The 17,766-nt window shown below is 37.4% G+C and overlaps 1 protein-coding gene and 1 long non-coding RNA gene across 2 annotated transcripts in view; one reads left to right on the forward strand and one right to left on the reverse strand.

The window, feature by feature from the left end:
• Positions 1 to 17,766, reverse strand: part of Picalm (phosphatidylinositol binding clathrin assembly protein) — a 186,906-nt gene that overhangs the window by 133,432 nt on the left and 35,708 nt on the right. The window lies entirely within an intron of this gene.
• LOC147827843 (uncharacterized) overlaps positions 6,946 to 17,766 on the forward strand; it is an 83,964-nt gene continuing 73,143 nt past the window's right edge. The window contains exon 1 of the long non-coding RNA XR_015451549.1: positions 6,946 to 7,207. This is a non-coding gene — a long non-coding RNA (uncharacterized LOC147827843). The remainder of the gene's footprint in view (positions 7,208 to 17,766) is intronic.

Raw genomic sequence — 17,766 nt, forward strand, 5'->3', positions numbered from 1 at the left:
CTCCATCCTCCATTCAGCAGATAGTCATCTTTTAAACTCATAAATTAGCCCATATCTCTCTCTTGCTTAATCCAGTCTTTTTCATAGTCTCTCGCTATACCTATAACATAGACAGTTTTCCCATATCCAATAAGACCCTATATAATCTGCCTCTGTCTGCCTCTATAATCTCACTTTCTATTTCTCATCCTTTTGTTCAGTTCAGTTCAACTACTTTGTGCTTTTCTCCTATTTCATGCTCCCTTGCACTCAAAGCCTTTGGATTGCTGTTCCCTCTACCTGATAAGATTTTCCCCAGCCCATTTCATAACTGCTTCCTCATCATTCAGGTCTCAGCTGTGTTCTCACCTTCTCAGAGGTGACTTCCTCTCCTCTTCCTGTGCATTACCCTTTTATTTTTGGAGGCGGCTTTTAGATATAGCTTTTAAAATTCTGTGTGTTATAGTTTGGATCTTAAATATCTCCAACAGCTCATGTGTTGAAGGCTTGATCCCCTCTGCAGTAATGTTTAGAGGGAGGTTTTGGAAAGTGATTCTATTATGGGGATCTGATTTCATGAATGGATCAACCCATTTGTAAATTCATAGCTTAATGAGTTTGTGGGAAGGTCTTTGTTAGATCTTTCTCTGTATCCTGGCCAACATGATGTGAGCAGCTTTCCTCCACCACATACTTTCACCATGATATTCTGCCTTGCCACCAGCCTAAAAGTAACTGGACTGAGTGACCATGGACTAAAACCTATGGAATCAGGAGACAAGATAAACATTTTATCCTTTTATTTCAAAATTTTTTTCTCTTGTTAATCTCGGGTATTTTGTCATCATGACAGAAGGCTGACACACAATATACATCTATTACTTTTTAAATTAAGTTAAAAATAAATCTAAAAAAACAAATAAAATACCCTCTCTGGGGCCGGGAATTTAGCTCAGTGGTGCTGTGCCTGGCTCGCAAGTGCAAGGTCCTGAGTTTAATCCCCAGTAACCCCCCAAAAAACAATAAAATACCCTCTCTAATCATTTTGTTTGTTTTCTTTATCAAAGTTATGATTATTTTCAAATTATTTTCTTTATTCACGTTGACTTGTTTATTACATTTTCCACTACAATGGAAGCTACGTGAAAGAAGGGATTTTTTTTATTGGTACATTTTAGGCCAATGATAATGACATTCATCATTGGAAATTTGCACCTTTACATAATCTCTCTTGGTTCTTATTTTTCCCCCTTCCCCTGCCTTCCCTTCAACCCCTCCATCCCTCCCTATTTACAAAGACTTTGTTTCCATCCATAAAAAGGATTTGTTTTAATGATCCCATGTCTGCCATTCTAGCCAGTGTAGTCAAGCACCTACAAGGTCTTTTGTGCATTGTAGACTCTCAGTAAGTATATGTTAAACGAATAAATTTCAATCATTTAAGAGATAAGTAGTGTATCTTTTTGGTCAAGAATGGTCACATGCATTGGCTTGAAAAAAAGTGTTTTAATTAGATATTTTGTTCAAGTTAAGGTTTGTTTATACATTAAGATATTATTGCCAGTACCCATGCCCATGATACAAATAGGAAATTGTCAACATTCATATACAGCCTATAAGAAATGGGAAATTGGTTAGTATCTGTTTCAACACATAAGTGGTAAGGTTCACTGCAAAGTGAAAATTGAAAAGCAAAATTAATGCTGATGTAGATCTGAAAGCTAATACCTGACATCTAGGCAGTAGGAAACTGGGAATAATTGTTGTTGCTGCAGTTGAAGCTAGAATATGAGAATGCAATAAGATGATCTGCAGCACAATGAGAATGAGAGCATAAGAGGTACAGTTGGCTAGAGATTAATTGATACATGGTTATGAGAAAGTGATTAAGGCAAGTGGTTTAGAATTAAGACCTTGAAAAATAATAGCTCTTATTGATTTAGTGTTGTTTATGTATCAGGCCATTGTCTACAATCCTTACAGAAATTCCTAAGGTAGGTATTTTTTTTCATCTCTGAGACACAATCTCCAACAACCACCACTTAAAGGAGAAGTTTATTTTGGCTCATAGTTTGTAGAGGTTTCAGTCCCTAGTCAACTGGGTCCAAGGCTGGACAACATAGCACAGGGTTATGGCCGAGGAAAATTGGCTTGTGGCATTGTGGGCCAAGAAGCAGAAAAAGTTAAAGGAGGAACTGAAAGGAAAATGAGATAAGTCCTTCCAGGGCATGCCCCCAGAGACCCTTCCAACCAGACCCCACCTCCCAATAGCAAACCATCCATACTCTCCCTATAATCAAATCATGTCCCCAAAGCCCCACCTGTGATTGCATGAGGCTTTGAGGAACATCTAGATATAGACCATAATAGTATTATTTCCCTATTTATCAAGAGAGTAAATTGAAGGTCAGGAAGTTTAATGATTAACCAATGCTATGTAGCTATGCAAAAAGTAGAGCAATTATTTAAATTAGATTTTTCAAATCCTAAAGCTGACATAATTTCCCTTGTCCCACACTGTCTTCTTTTTTTTTTTTTTGGTACCAGGGATCAAACTCGGGTCCTTGCACTTGCCCAGCAGGCGGTGAAACCACTGAGTTAAATCCCCGGCCTGCACATTGTCTTCTTTGTATTGGTGCAGTACACTTATTTCTGTGATTCCTGGCACCAATTTCAGGGCACAGCATCCTCATGGAACCATGCCTAGTTAGATAGCAAATGCCTCTGCTGCCAGTGGAGAAGCAAAACTTAAGAGAAATGTCAAAGCCAAATTGGGCCCAAGGTTTGTTGAGTAGGTGGATTTCAAGCCTTGTGCTTATACTTCTTCCTCCTTACTTTCTTTCCCAGCATTCATCTGCAGCTCACTTCCACTTCTCTCCAGTGTAGAAAGCATCTTCTACATGCTAGTAAGAAAGTCATACAAAAAAACAAAAAGAAAGAAAGAAAGAAAGAAAGAAAGAAAGAAAGAAAAAGAAAGAAAGAGAGGGGGTTTAGCTCACTGGTTCCACCGCCTGCCTTGCAAGCACAAGGTCCTGAGTTCGATCCCTGGCACAGAAAGAAAGAAAAAAAGAAAGGAAGAAAGAAAGAAAGAGAGAAAGAAAGAAAGAAAAAGAGCAGACAACCCATTCTGGCCATCATGTGAGGAGAAGCAGCTCAGCTTGTGCAGGCTTAGACATGTGATCTCAAGAGCTGAAGTGTACAGCCCACAGAGAGAAAAAATTGGGTAAAATAGAAAACTAAAGAGGAGAATAAGCATAAGAGGAAAATCTTACTGACAGAGAGGAATTAGTTACAGGGCTCATTCCCCAAGGGAAGAGATTTGGCTTTACTCTCTGCAACTCTTTGAGTAGACACCATGCTGTGGAGGACAAGTTGAGGGAGGGGAATCAATGACTAATAGGTACTTGCCACCTCTGAGTTTTATGAAAATGAATGAAGCATTTTTGAATGGAGGAAAAAGTAAAAATAATAATAAAAACGGAGAAATGGGGCTAAGTCCCTGTAAAGATAAGGAGGAATAAGGCTTTGGGGGTCTCAAACTGAATGAGAAAAATGACTTCTTCCAACTGGGAGATGCAGAACTAATTATTTCAGAGTTTTGGATTCAGAATTCAGACTCTTCCACTTACCAATGTATGTACCACAGCAAATTAGCCTTTCTAAACTACAAAATAGGACTGAAACTCTATTTTATATGTTATTTCTCACTGTATAATAGAGCTAACATCAGTACAGATAGTCCTTGTGATATTTAAATGAGATAACTTATGTAAAATATTCAGAAAAGTGTCTAAATCTGGGTGTAGTGGCCCACACCTGTAATCCCAGCACACAAGAAGCTGAGTCAGGAGGATCACTATGAGTCTGAGGACAGCCTGGACGACATAATGAGACTGCCTCAAACAAACAAAGAAACCCCACAAAACACAAGTGAAGGAACAAATGAAAAATAGTGTCTAGCATGTAATAAGCACTCCATAAATAACTAATTATTACTGGAGCTTGGCTTTGTACAGAGGGAGAAATATGGCTGGGTTGTTAATATCAAGGTCACATTACAGGGACAATTCTTCCCTTTGAACTTAACAACAGTGTCTCCTCAGTTTAATTATTTGCTGTGTTAATAGCTCACAATGCCTGTGTGGACTTAGCTTCAGCTTAACAGGAAAGATGAAGTATAAATATGATAGATATCATCTCTATTCTTAGGCAAGTTTGCCAAAGAGCAGCTCAACCCATATTGTTATTTAATTCTAAGGATAAAGCCATCTTCCCATGGAGAAGGCGATGTGCACAGGAGATAATGTTAATGAAACTGTATGTTTATTTAGTCTTTTACAGTTTACAAAGCACTCTTTCCTGAGAAGGGTTACTATATTCATTTTAAATATAAGGAAATAGAGGCTTACAGAGATAAAGCATCTCAATTTAGAGGGCGAAAGATAATTGGATGGTGCAGCAGGGCTCTACCCAGCTCCTCTGAGTCCATGTCTAGGGTTCTTTTATACCAGAAGATACTGTAAGGGACATGGACAAGTAGAAGACTAGGAATCTAGCTGCTTCCAGTCATGAAAACAGTAAATTTAAGAACAAAAAGAAGCTTTCAGGTTACCTAATACTTTAATTTTTAAACTGTGTTCAGGGAGTGCAATCAGAGATGGAGAGAGCCAAGTACAAGATGGGATTGTATGCAGCTCAGCTTTTATCAATTCGATTTATAACATTAGCATGAAAATAAAAAGTTTAAAAATCTGATTTAAATTAACTGTCCATTTCTCCAAGACAGACTAAGGGATGTTAAGTAACTTGTCTAAAGCTCATAACTAGCAAGGGACAAAGATAAGACTAGCACTCATTCCTTAATCATCTACATAGTTGATAAGCATGTCATAAATGCCTACATTCTCCAAATACTTTTTTGGTTACCTCAAGCAAATCACTTACATGTGTGAATCAAATAATGGATAATGAGTTCTTGCCTTATTCTCTTCTGATGATTCACACTGAGACCTTGAATCAGTCAGTCCATCTCTGAATTCTCAGCTTTTCCACAGGTAAAATGGAGATAGTAATTCCTCTTTAGGCAATTTCTAGTGGGACTGTTGTGATGACTGTAAAACAAACTGGTAAATGTTCTCAGAGTTCTTCTATGGGAGACACAATTAAGTTCAATGTCTCATCATTTACAACTGCCTATCCAAAGTTATTGTTATTGTTTATAAGCAGAACTCTACAATTTATTATCCTAATTTATTTGTCATTCCTCATTTGAGACCATGCTTTGTAACACTGTAAAGTACTACTAATTTATGAAAGAATCTCAAAAGCTTCTAATCACAATGGCTCTCAATAAGTCTGTGATTTCTTACTACCTGCATGTGGAAAGTAAATACTTTTAGGTCAAATGCCTTTTATCTTAGAGAAGTTATAGAGGCAGCTATCACTCAGAGTTCTAGCCAGCCCAGGAAGCTCAGAGCTAGATGAGATCATAGAACTTGTGTGCAGGTTATGGAATTTGGAACTTGCCCATCTAACTGAAAGTCTGTCCTCTTTAAACAAGGAATACTAAGAAAATATTATCACAGACCTTCAGGCTGATCTTGAAAGTAGGCTAATTTGCTTGTGACTTTGGCCAAGTTTTTAATCTTTCTGAGTCAGTTTTCTTGTAGTTCTTAACCTTTCCATCTCATACCACTGATAAGGAAGAGAAGAGAAAACATAGGGTGACATGTTTTAAAAATTGTGAAGCATGTACTAATTAAAAAGTTGTTATTTTAAAGAATATGTCAAACACTCCAATTATTTACAATGTGCATTATCAGCTAGATTCTTTCAATTTATTAGAAATAGCCACTTGGAAAGATTAAACATTCCTCTATGAGGAAATTAAAATGTCAATACTGAGTAAAACAAAGTTAGAAGTAAGAAGGTAAGAAGCTAGTTACCTCTTTACTTGGCATTATTACAGGACAACAAAATATTTTTATATTTCCAATTAAGAAATGCAAAAGAACTTTATTAAAATTCTACTCTGGGTGTCCCAAATCTCTAATACCTTCTTTGGAGGACAGCATTTCTATGCTTATCCATGATGATACTTTGAAAAATCTGTACCTAGTTTCTAGTATGCATACAACCCAGTCACAGACCCCAACTAGTATTTTAAGAGTGCATTGTTTACTAATGGATCTAGCTAGAAGAGTTGCCTGGATCCTGGCAGAGGCATTTATTCTCACTAATGATGTGGAATAGAACTGCATAATTGTGTCCAGTTGTATTAAGTCTACCCAAGACTGTCATGTCTTACAAAGGAACCAGCAACAAGCACCTACAAAAGTCCTGGAATTTTCCTGTAAAAGGTATTCCATCAGAATGTTCCAATATTTCCAAATCTTTGCCCCAGCTATTCATTTCATTTGGAACTTTCTTTATAAAAGTGGCTTCACAAAATACAATGGATATCAGTATGTTTTGCAGAATATATGGGGACATAAAGACAATACATATCATATACATACCATTCCAGACCAGAAAAAAAAATCAAATAATTCCTTTGCGGGGGCATTGGTCAGAGGTATGTATGGGATGGGTATGCGGAGATAGAGACTTCTGGGATCACACATCCAAAGCCTCCTGGAAATGCATGGTTAGAGATTAAAAGATAGCTTACAGGGCCACAAGTTGAAGTAGGATCAAAATACATTGCCTTAGGGATGAGTTCTCTGGCCCTGTCCTCTCTATACTCCAATTTTTTACTTAGATTGGCCCTAAGGTCAGTCATGGAACAGACTATCCTGACCTTACCCTGTTCTTCCCTTGCCCTTCCCCTGCCCCCTCATGAATTCCTGCAAGGGTATCCTTTTTTTAGTCATTTATCTTTGCTTCCTGGTTCTATCAATAAAAGGCCTTAGAAGGTTCAGTTTGGAGCTATCTTTTTTCCTAAGACTTCCTCATGCTGAGGGATCTCAGTTAAGGAAGCCCCTCTGGGGCTTCTTACAGGTCAAACTGCACATAGACTCCAAGTAGTCTCTCAGCCTTTGCCATGAACATGAACTGTGACATTCCGTGGCAACAATACTAAGTACTGGTTCATATATTAATGTAGAAAGACAGTATAACCCTCCTCCCTTGCCCCAGAAAATCTATTGCTGGTTATATATTATCATTTTCTTTTCTAGCTATACCTGGGGCTGGAATCATCAGCAATTATTCATCAATAAGGAAGAAGGTAATGACATTCATTTTGGCTGCTGTACATTGTTTCTCTATCCCTCTTCTGAGGGAGAGTGATTTCTGTCTACTAAGAGTTAGATTCCAAACTTAGATATGTGGGAAATCATTTGGTATTTAATAGAATTTAACTCATGTGCATAGCCCTAGAAAATGATCATTGATAAGGTACTAAGGCTTGGAAAATGAATAACAGCAAGTCTTTAAAATGGAAATCCTTAGAATACTGGAATAGCTATTATTATATCAGTATTATTCAGTATTAGAGATGTTGAAGTAGTACTATCAGATTTATTTTCTTTCTACCTCGTGTCTAGACTTTCAAGAAATCTTCATTCCGTTTTATGAAATAAGATGCTCCTTCAAAGACTTTAGAAGTAAACCATGAAATGAGGACACTAAAGAAGCATGAATTTTTGAGATTAGTATTAAATAATATCTTCATTTCATATTAATAATTTTAACTACAATGTTTATCAAATAGTCTAAAGATCTGACTATTTTAGGGATAGCTAGTATTACTTGAAACCAAATGTTATGGTTATTTCAGATGTATTGGAACTTGGACCTGGGCTAAGAAAAAATCTCCTTTCTTCCATTCCTTTCTTCTATTTATCCTTCATTTTTCCACTCGTATGGTCATTTGGTACTCCTTATCTATATATATACTGCAAAATTTCAGTGGGAGGGGTTCAGGAAACAAGGTGCTACATTTGCAAGGCAAGACACTGTTGTTGCTGCTTCTTTCATACACCCACCATCAAGAGGTTTGTGCCTCAACTATTGATGTGGATATAGCAAATGATTACCCTTTTAATCTTTAACATTGTCAAAGTTAATATATGCCCTTTACTTTTCACCACTGCCAATGTTAATATAAACCTTTTAATTTTTAACATTTTCAAAGTTAATATAAACCCTATTAATGCTTTTCAGCTGATGAAACACAGGAATGATCAGTATGAACTAGTTGTATCAGTGGTTTTTCCAGTCGGTAGCCAGTACAGTTTTTGGTATAATATTGTCAACAGTGATAATGATAACTGCATTTAGTTACCACATATTTTTTGGTGTTCCAAGTAACATCACCCTCAGAAGTTTGGTGGAGATTCTCTTTAGACTACTACTCATTCTTCCAGACTTCTTCCACCATTGCCTTTGCCATCTCATGACCTCTCCTCTGTGCTGCTGTTCCTTTACCTATGGGCTTTATTCTCTCCTCCCTTCATTCCTCCAAGGATGTTTAACAGAGGCTATCACATACACTAAACTGTACTAAGTGTATTAGTTTTCTAAGCCTTTCATAACATTGTACCACAGACGAGGGGACTTAATACATGTGCTGCCGAAGTGAGCACCAGATGAGGTGACTTAAACAACAAAAATTTATTCACTCACAGTTGTGGAGGCTGTAAATCCAAAATCAAGGTATCAGAAGAGTTGCTCCTTCTGAGGGCTGTGAGAGAAGGATCTGTTCTAAGCTTTTCTTCACAATGTGTAGTTGGCTGTATTTTTTGTGTGTCTTAATATCATTTTCCCTCTGTGCATGTTTCGGTGTCCAAATTACTCCTCTTATAAGGACACCAGTCATATTAGGTTAGAACCCACTCTAAGGACCTCATTTTTACTTGATTACTTCTGAGAAGGCCTATCTCCAAATCAGGTCACATTCTGAGGTATTAGTTTAGGACTTAAACATATTGTTTTTAGGAAGATACAATTTAACTCATAACACAAAGGCTTGAAGGTAAGGTAACAGATTAAAACACCACATTGCAACAAAGAACTTAAATCTTAAGTGTCATTATCATATAATCCAGTGACAATACTTAGTGCAGGGCCCCTCTCTCTCCTTATGGTCAATCTGCTACCATGTTTTTGGGGCCAGCTCATTCCTCAGAATGGAAATCTGGTAATGCATATCCCTTTCTTTCTGTCATGGTTAATTTTATATGTCAACTAGTCTGGGCCATGGGGTGCCCAAATATTTGGTCAAACATTATTATAGATGTTTCTGTTATTGTGTTTTTGGGTGAGGTTAACATGTAAATCAGTAGACTGAGTATAGCAGATCACCTTCCATTAAGTAGTTGAGCATTATCCAACCAAATAAGGCCTAAATAGAACAAAAGACAAACACATCTTGTGTAAAAGATGAATTCTTCTGCCTAACAACTTCAAACTGGAGCATCTATTCTTCCTGGTTCTACAGCAGCTTTCAGCTTTAGGACTCAAACCAGCATAATAGCTATGTAGAGTTTAGACATGCTAGCTTTCATAATTACATGAGCCAATTCTTCATAATCTCTCTCTTTCTCTGAAAACCCCTGATTCTCTAAGAGCAAGTCCCACCTAATGAAGAAAATCACAAACAATATAAGTATCCTTTCAGAATCAGAACCTATTGGCCTCAGAGCCAGCCCTTTATCTTATTAAATACAATACTCAACACCCCTAATCTAAGGCCTCTGCATCTGGATTATTCCCTTGGGTTTTAGTCATCTTCAGGACTGAGAGGCCTCCCGCAGTGATCTCTCTGAGAATAAGGCAAGAATCTTCACCAAGTCATTTCCAGCTGCCAATCTTAGTGCAATCATGGATTGAGAAATACTGGGGTCCAAACTCAGAATGCTCTGCTATATACACAAAACTTCTCATGTATTTTTCTATACATTTCAAGTCACTCTCCTTATCTAATTTGATTTAAAAATTTTTCAAGTGACTAGATAATTCTTAAACAACTGTCTTTTATAGCATGGTATTTGTAGAGAATTAGCCTTGATGAAGATACAACACAGAATGCTCCAAAGTTTAATAGGTCAGAAGGGAACCAAATCAGTCTTTCCAAGTTACAAGAGGCTAGCCTAATCCCTCTGATTCTGTGGCTTGAGTTTCATCTTAGTTTTAAGTGCTTTTCCAGATTCTCTATGTCACCACATCACCTGTTTATCCCTCCTCCAAGGCTATGTGGTTCTCCTTTAAAAATTTCAGTGTGGACAAAAATATTTTCCCTTGGCAAACTTTCCATAACTGACATAGGCAGTATTTTCAAGAACAGCTTTACTAAACATGAGGGAAAACAGAAAAGAAATAATTACAGAAAACATACATAGTATAAAAATAGCCAAGTTTTCAACTGCAGGTTTCTGTTTCTAAAAATTCCATTTAAAGCAGGAAATCTTTCCTGGGCATGGAGATCATTTACCCTTAGTCAACCATATCCCTTAATTTTGCTATATCCTGTGTGAACTCCTTCTCTACCACTAACACCTCATCCACCTCTAAACCCTATGATCTTGAGCCACTGTCTCAGCATTTTAACCCATACAAAAAGAAATAACACCTAAGATCTTACTTTTAAAACAAGCACTTTTCTAATAAAAATATCCGCAGATTCACAAAAAACTGCCAAAATGTTGGATTACAAGAAATTTTCAAGAACCACTGGGTTTCAAACATCAGCCTTTCTCAATACTGATATTAAACCAGGAAATGATTCCTGGGATAAGTATTTACATAAGATTCTATGGTTAAATAAATTTGAATAATATTGGGTTAAACTGTTTCATAGTTTTTCCTCTTTCATAATTCTAAAGCATTTTCATACATTCAACAAATATTTATTGAGCACCTATAATGTGACAGGACCTGAGGAAACCCTGGTAATGAAGGAATATAATAGCTAAAAATGTTTACCCTGCCCTGCCATCTAATTTCACCAAAAAAAAAAAAAAAAAAAGCAAACAAACAAGATCATTTCAAATAGTGCTATGGTCTCTGAAGATCTTAAAGGGTCATGTAATAAGAAATAAGTGGAAGAGGGGAAGCCCAGATGGCAGAGGGAACAGTGAATCCAAAGACCTAGTAGGAAAATGCATGGCATGTTTGAAGGTGAAAGAGGAGCCTCAGTAGCCAGAGCTGTGTGATGAGGTTTGATCTTAGAGACCGCAATAAGAAGATGTTATTGTTAATGCAATGCAAAGCAGCTAGAAGGGGTTTAAGCCTCAGCATGATCTGATTTACCATTTGAAAAAGAAAAACTTCCTTTATTGGAAAATGACTGTTTTATGCAGAAGGGAATTTAGGGGCCAAGGCTTCATGTGGAAGCCAGTTAGAAGGCTCTTTCAGTAGTTCATCTGGGAGATGATGATAGAAGGGTCAATGCAGATAGAGAGATGTAGGTTGCTTAAGCATATCCTTGAGTAGAACAGGGCTTCCTGAGGGGTTAGTGTGGAAAATAGACCAGAGAGAAGACAGTAATGACTTCTAGATTTAAGTATTGAGCAATTAAATACATGGTGGTAGTATTGACTAAGCTAGGACAGACCAATGATTGAAGGGAATCCAAAGACTGTCTTACATATGTTAAGATCAAAACACCTAAGTGTGTATGAAGTGCCCTTATATATATGTTGTTTAAGAGAAAGTTTTAAGATATAGGGTAGGAAAGTCATAAGCATATATATGGGATTTGGAATCAAGAAAGTGGGTGAGGTCACATAAGGAGTGTATAGAAAGGCCCAAAGCCAAGCTCCAAGGATCTTCAAGTTTTGAAATTTGGTACATACACTTTAATATGTTTACATGCAGTATGACTCTATGAGAAGCAGATACAGAAGGGAACATTTCCCAAATGTATTTGACCTTGGAACATTTTGTCACATAGCACCTCACAGGGCTGCGTTTCTAAGGAAAACACTTTGGGAAATACTTCTCATGTCTTTCTTTTCTTTTTCTTTCTTTCTTTTTTTCTTTTGTACCAGGAATCAAACTCGGGACCTCATGCTTGCGAGGCAGGCGGCAGAACCACAGAACTAAATCCCCGGCCTGACTTCTCAGGTCTTTCTAGTTACACTGCATTGTAATATCATACATTGACTTCTAAGGTGATATAAGCGAGTCTTTTTTTCCGTAGGCATAGAGATGTTTTCACAAAACCTCATCTATCGCTAAACAAAATGCTTCCCTGATGATACAGGGAAAAGAATATACCTGTAGAAAGTAGACAGTTTCCAATGACATAGAAAAGAGGGCGGCCCAAGCACATTCTTGCTGAGTGTACCCTCAAATGTTATGAGACATTTGCCTTTTTTTTTTTTTTTACATTCATAATAGTTATTTTGGTGGAGGAGTAAGATTAGAGGTCTTGAGAGAGGCCCAGGAAATAAATGTTCTTCTTTGGGGGTAAAATATATATCATTCAGAATACTCATATGATATAGGTGTTTCTACCTATATATACTATACAAGAACATCATTTGATGCTCTGGAAAGAAAGGAGGTAGATCTTTTGCAAAAAGGGCAAGGGACCAAGAGATGGAGAGAAGGGGAAGGAAAAAGGAGAGAAGGACATGAAAAAAAAAAGAATGAAGATGTGCTATTACATGTACTAACTCCCCACAAAGAATGTGATTGTTATGTACTGCAAACATGGACCAATAAAAAAAAAAGAATAAATTTAGATAAAAATATTTTTCTCAATCTTCTATTTAGTGTTTTACTTTTGTTTTGGTTACAAGGAACAGAAACTCACTTAGAAACTCATAAATGAAAAATATATGAAGGAATTACTGAAAAGGAACTCATCTGGTGCTAGGAAGTTATTGAGATCTAAGACAGCTCTAGGGTTAGGTTTCTCCCTAGGATCTTCATCCTGCCCCCAACACCACCCCTTAGACACACATGGGCTCATATACACTCACAAATACTCAGAGGCTGTGTGGCCTTTCTCTCATAGTATTTCTAAGACCTCTCATGTTCTGCAGTTATATACTAAGAAATTAAAATGAAATTCTCTATGTTTAAACACCACAATCTAAGTGGATTACACTTGTCTTGGATATCTGCTTTATACATAAGACCAAGGCTCAGGGGATCCAATGACAGCAGCCCTAGACAAGTTTGTTAAATCTGAATTCTGTTCCTGTGTGACTATAGGCAGATAGCTTCCCCTGGGTCTCAAATTCCTCTCATAAGTTGGACATGGTGGCATATGCCTGTAATCCTAGCACTCGGAAAGCTGGGGCAGGAGGATTGCTGTAAGTTCAAAACCAGTCTGGGCTACATAGTGAGTTCTGGGCCAGCCTGAATTATAAAGCAAGACCTGTCTCAAACAAACAAACAAAAACAAATCAAATTCCTCTCATATAAGGGGAAGAGGTTGGATTGATTTATCTCACAATGTCACTTGGTTGTGGTCTTGTAGCTAGACAGATCATGGCAAAACAGAAACCATATCTTCTATCACAGTCCAGTATTTTTTGTTTCATTACATCACACTGCATGCCCACTTAACAGATTTTTTAAAAATCCACACATTTTTTTTCTCAACTATTTCAACTGCCATGAAGAAAACACTTCAAAAGGTAGCATGGTACAGTCAAAAGAGTATAAGTTGTGAAACCAAAAAGACTTGGGTTTAGATCTAGGTCTACTTATAGTTCTGTTCTCTTGGAGAAGTTACTTAACCCCTCAACATCCATTTTGTCATTTGCAAGTTAGGTGAATATAATATATAACAGGGTTGCTGGTCAGCCTACGTGAGATTGTGTCTACAAAGTGTTATGTGCATAGCACTTCCATTTCCCATTTCCCAGCTTCCTCCTTCTTAATTATTTGGGGAGATAAGTAATTATAGCAAAGTATTCATGAAACAGGGTGAGAATGAGATGTGTGGTAGTTTCGTGTCCTGTATAAGTAATATTTCTTCAGGAAAATGTTTTAGTTCAATCCCTCTTGTTGAAAACCTTTTCAAAATTTTAGTCTATGTTTCCCTCTTTGGAAAGCACACACTCTGAATATAATTGAATATTTCTAGATGACTGAAGACTTTGCCATGCCTTGGGCTTATTATTCCGAACAGTGATTCAACTGCTTGGAAAAACATGCAGAAGGTTCAAAACTTAGTTGGAACGTGTTGAACTCAGGAAATCTTCTAGAAGTTTGTTGTTTGTTTTTAATTGAAATCCTTGCTAATAATTTCTTTGTGGTTCTGACTTCTAAATAGTGTGAATGTTCCATTTATAATATGGACTTTGGATAATGTGTTCTGTTTAAACAAATGATGATGAGACTTTTGTTTTTGTTTTTGATGTCTACTTTGTAGAAGGACTTGAACCAGGCATCATTCTGGACATGAGGAAATATAAAAATTACTTCAAAGACTTAAAACAATGTATACTGTCATTACCAAAGCAAAACATAAACTCATAAAAGTAACTGCAAGAGCGAAACAAATGAGAGAAGTCTTTATTAAAAAGTCAGTACTTGAAATGGGGTTTGAACTGTGGCAGCATTTGGACCAGCAGTACTTGAGAGTAGGAAGACTGTCTGGGGGAAAGGTCTTTAAAGCAGAGGGGAAAGTTTGAATAAATGTATTGGGATGGGAAAGACTGGAGTATTAAAAGAGCTATAACTTGTCATTTCAGAGGTAATTAAGGCTAATACAAGATATTTAATTGGGACATTAGTTTTTGATAATATTACTGAATATCCAAATATTTCAAGAAGTGTTTCTTAGGCTTCTGTGGTTATTAGCAATTGTGATCTGTGATCTGCTGTGCATTCCTTTGTAAATTAGTTTATCTCTGTGGGATCGTCATACATAAATCACAAGAAAAACATGGGACTTCCCATTTGCTTGCCTTTTGAGGCCTAGACCTACCTCTAGGACATAAGAGATATCTGGCACACCAGATATGTTTGCCAAGATCCATTCTTCTTCCTAGAAGAGCCATGGAAATAAGTCCTGGTTTTGAACATCCATTACTCTTCTATGAGCCTCTCAAAACAGGAGTCTGGAGGAGGGAGAAAGACAGGTTTCTCTAATCTCTTCTCCACTTGCCTCACCTGCCCTTGTTTGCCAGCCAAGCCCTGTGCACATTCCCATCCCACACCAGCTCCTTAAAAAAAAGATCATTTTTCATAGAGGGCTAGGTAGCATGTTATCTAAGAGTCAATAGGCTTATACACTTTTCCCTTTATGAAAGTGGAAAATGAGAAAGAAGGCAGAATCTATGTAGGACTCTGGTGTTATGAGACATGGCTCAGTTTGGTTTGCTGAAGCCACTTCCAACAGAGGTTAGCGGGGAGGGGATGACACAGCAACATATATTGCACATTGAAAAATCTAAGTGAAGTCCTTGTTAAAAATTGCTAGATAGATACTTTCTCAAGCATTTCTAAGCATTGAATGATTCTGACACAGAGAGAAAGTTGATGAGATTCTCAAACTCAGCTTTCTACACATAAAGCAAATGTGGCCTGTGCCAAGAATATGACATTTGGGTTTTTAAAGAAGTAGGGATTTCATCAAGGATAATTAATGAGCAAGGCACTGGTGTTTTCTCCCTATCCAAAGCCAAAATTCTCTTCTAGTCTTCTCTTTTTTGAGGTTGGTTTTCCATACATGGCTTCTTGGCTCCTGGCTTTCACTTTAAACAATATTGCAAAACTGCTCCTCATTTAGTGGAAAATCCCTTTTGTAACGTTGCACAGGGTCAGAGTGGTAGAATGGAAGGGAACTTATTGGTAATTAAATTTACCTTACTGGCCTTTGAGAGAAGGAAAATGAGCCCAGGGAGATAAAATGGTCTTGCTGGTTATAGGGATGATAGAGGTGGAAGCGAGTGATAGGAAGTTATAAGATCATTCATGTAGTGTTTTGTGGTTTACAGCATGCTATCTGATATGTGATCTTTAATAGCCTGTGATGTACATGATATTATCATGTCTATTTACAAGTAAGGAAACTGAGACCCTGTAAGAGAACATGTAAGCCCAAGATGGCCACGACTGTAGCTCAGGTTATGAAGGAGGGCATCTGGGAGGCAGTGGGTCAACAAAACTCCAGCACAGGCGTATCTCTCCATCTTTGTGTGAATAACTTATGTAAACTCCTATAAGGTTTAGTACTGGCAGACAGCCACTACTGTGTGTACAACGGCTGACGGCTTCGAGAGGGGCTGTCAGCTATAGAGGGCAACTGGTTGGGCTAGCGGCCTGAGGACTGCCACATGAGTGTGTACGGCTGAGTGGCACCTAAGAATAAAGATGTCTAATCCACTCCACGACTCTTTGTCTCTTTTTCAGGCTGCATAAATCTCAAGTAAACCTCCCCAGACTGAACTGGTGACAAAACAGGCCCAAACAATTCTCCAATGAGGGAAAAAGAGTATATACTTCATTGTGGAAACTGTCCATGGCAAAGCCTTGTGATTATGAAGAGCCAAACTGTTCTAAAGAGTCAGATATAAAAAAAAAATTAGTAAGATACTGCCCCATGTGCTCACATCTGATAGGAGAAGCTTGTCAGTCTCCCCCAAGGTTACACACAAGTCACCTTAATGCTGTCAAAAAAACCCTACCTGAACCTTAGAGGAACTGAGTTCCATGCAGTCATTTGACTCTTTCTAAGCATGGCTAAGTTGCAATTTGGAAAGGGCCGACTCTTCTGCAGAGAAATCTGCATTTTAAACTTCACAAAACTGAGAGAATCTTTATAATGTGAAAAGTGAGTAAAGTTGGTTCAAGATCATAGACACATTTGGGGTTTAAGTGGAAATGAAGGCAGAATTGGAGTGAACTAGGAACCTTCAGACCTCTTCTTGTTCTCTTATTTATTTTGTGAATAGTGCCTACCTCTGTGGTGCTAGTTTTTCAGGGTGACACCAAAAACATATATTTTTTCCTTTAATTCTCAGCAAAAGAATCTGATAAATAACTAGATCATACTTTCGCAAATGATAAAAGTTGTCTGGAACTTTTGTTCATCGTAGACAAGGCTTCAGTGCTTGCTTCAGCAGCACACTTAGCCTCAGCCAACAAGGCTTCAGCACTGGCAGTGGACTAAATCTGGCCTGTGGCCATTTTTGAGATGCATAAAGCTAGGAATAAATAGTTTTATATTTTTAAATGGTTATTTTAATCAAAAGAATAACATTTCATGACGTGAATATGATATTAAATTAAATTTTCCATGGCAATAAAAAAATTTTACTGGAATTCAGCCACTCTTATCATTTACATCTTTTTTGTGTTCTCCAACAATGGAGTATAATAGTTGCAACAGAGTATATGGCCCTGAGGGCCTAAAATTACTTGCTACATAAAATCTCTGCCAACACCTGTCTTAGAGTACTAATTAACACTTTATGAGAACTGGTTTTATTTGTATCCATTTTCCCAGCTAGACTTTTGAGCTTATGGAGTCCATTTCACTTTGCTTAGAATAGATTCTACTCCTAGTTAGCACTCTTTAAATTACTGTGGAATGAAAGAGAAAAGGAATGGATGATGTGGGCTTGGGAAAGTCAGTTCCCCTTTGTGGGCTACAATTTTCCTTTCTATGACATGAGAAAGTTGGCTAGGGTGACCTTGGCCCTATCTAGCTCCAACATTCTATATTTTATAGAAGCTTACTATGGATGATAATAAACATTGTATTGTTTACAGAACACCTTTGGGTTCTCTCTTAATGTCCTTCTCACTATAAGTTAGTTTTCTTGTTTCTCAGTGTCACAAAGGGGATGACCTTACTAAATAACTCTCCTGGGGCTT

This window comes from Heterocephalus glaber, unplaced genomic scaffold, assembly GCF_053883595.1.
Source record: "Heterocephalus glaber isolate CG9 unplaced genomic scaffold, H.glaber_assembly_v1.0 deba00001429, whole genome shotgun sequence".
NCBI classification, from domain to species: domain Eukaryota; kingdom Metazoa; phylum Chordata; class Mammalia; order Rodentia; family Bathyergidae; genus Heterocephalus; species Heterocephalus glaber.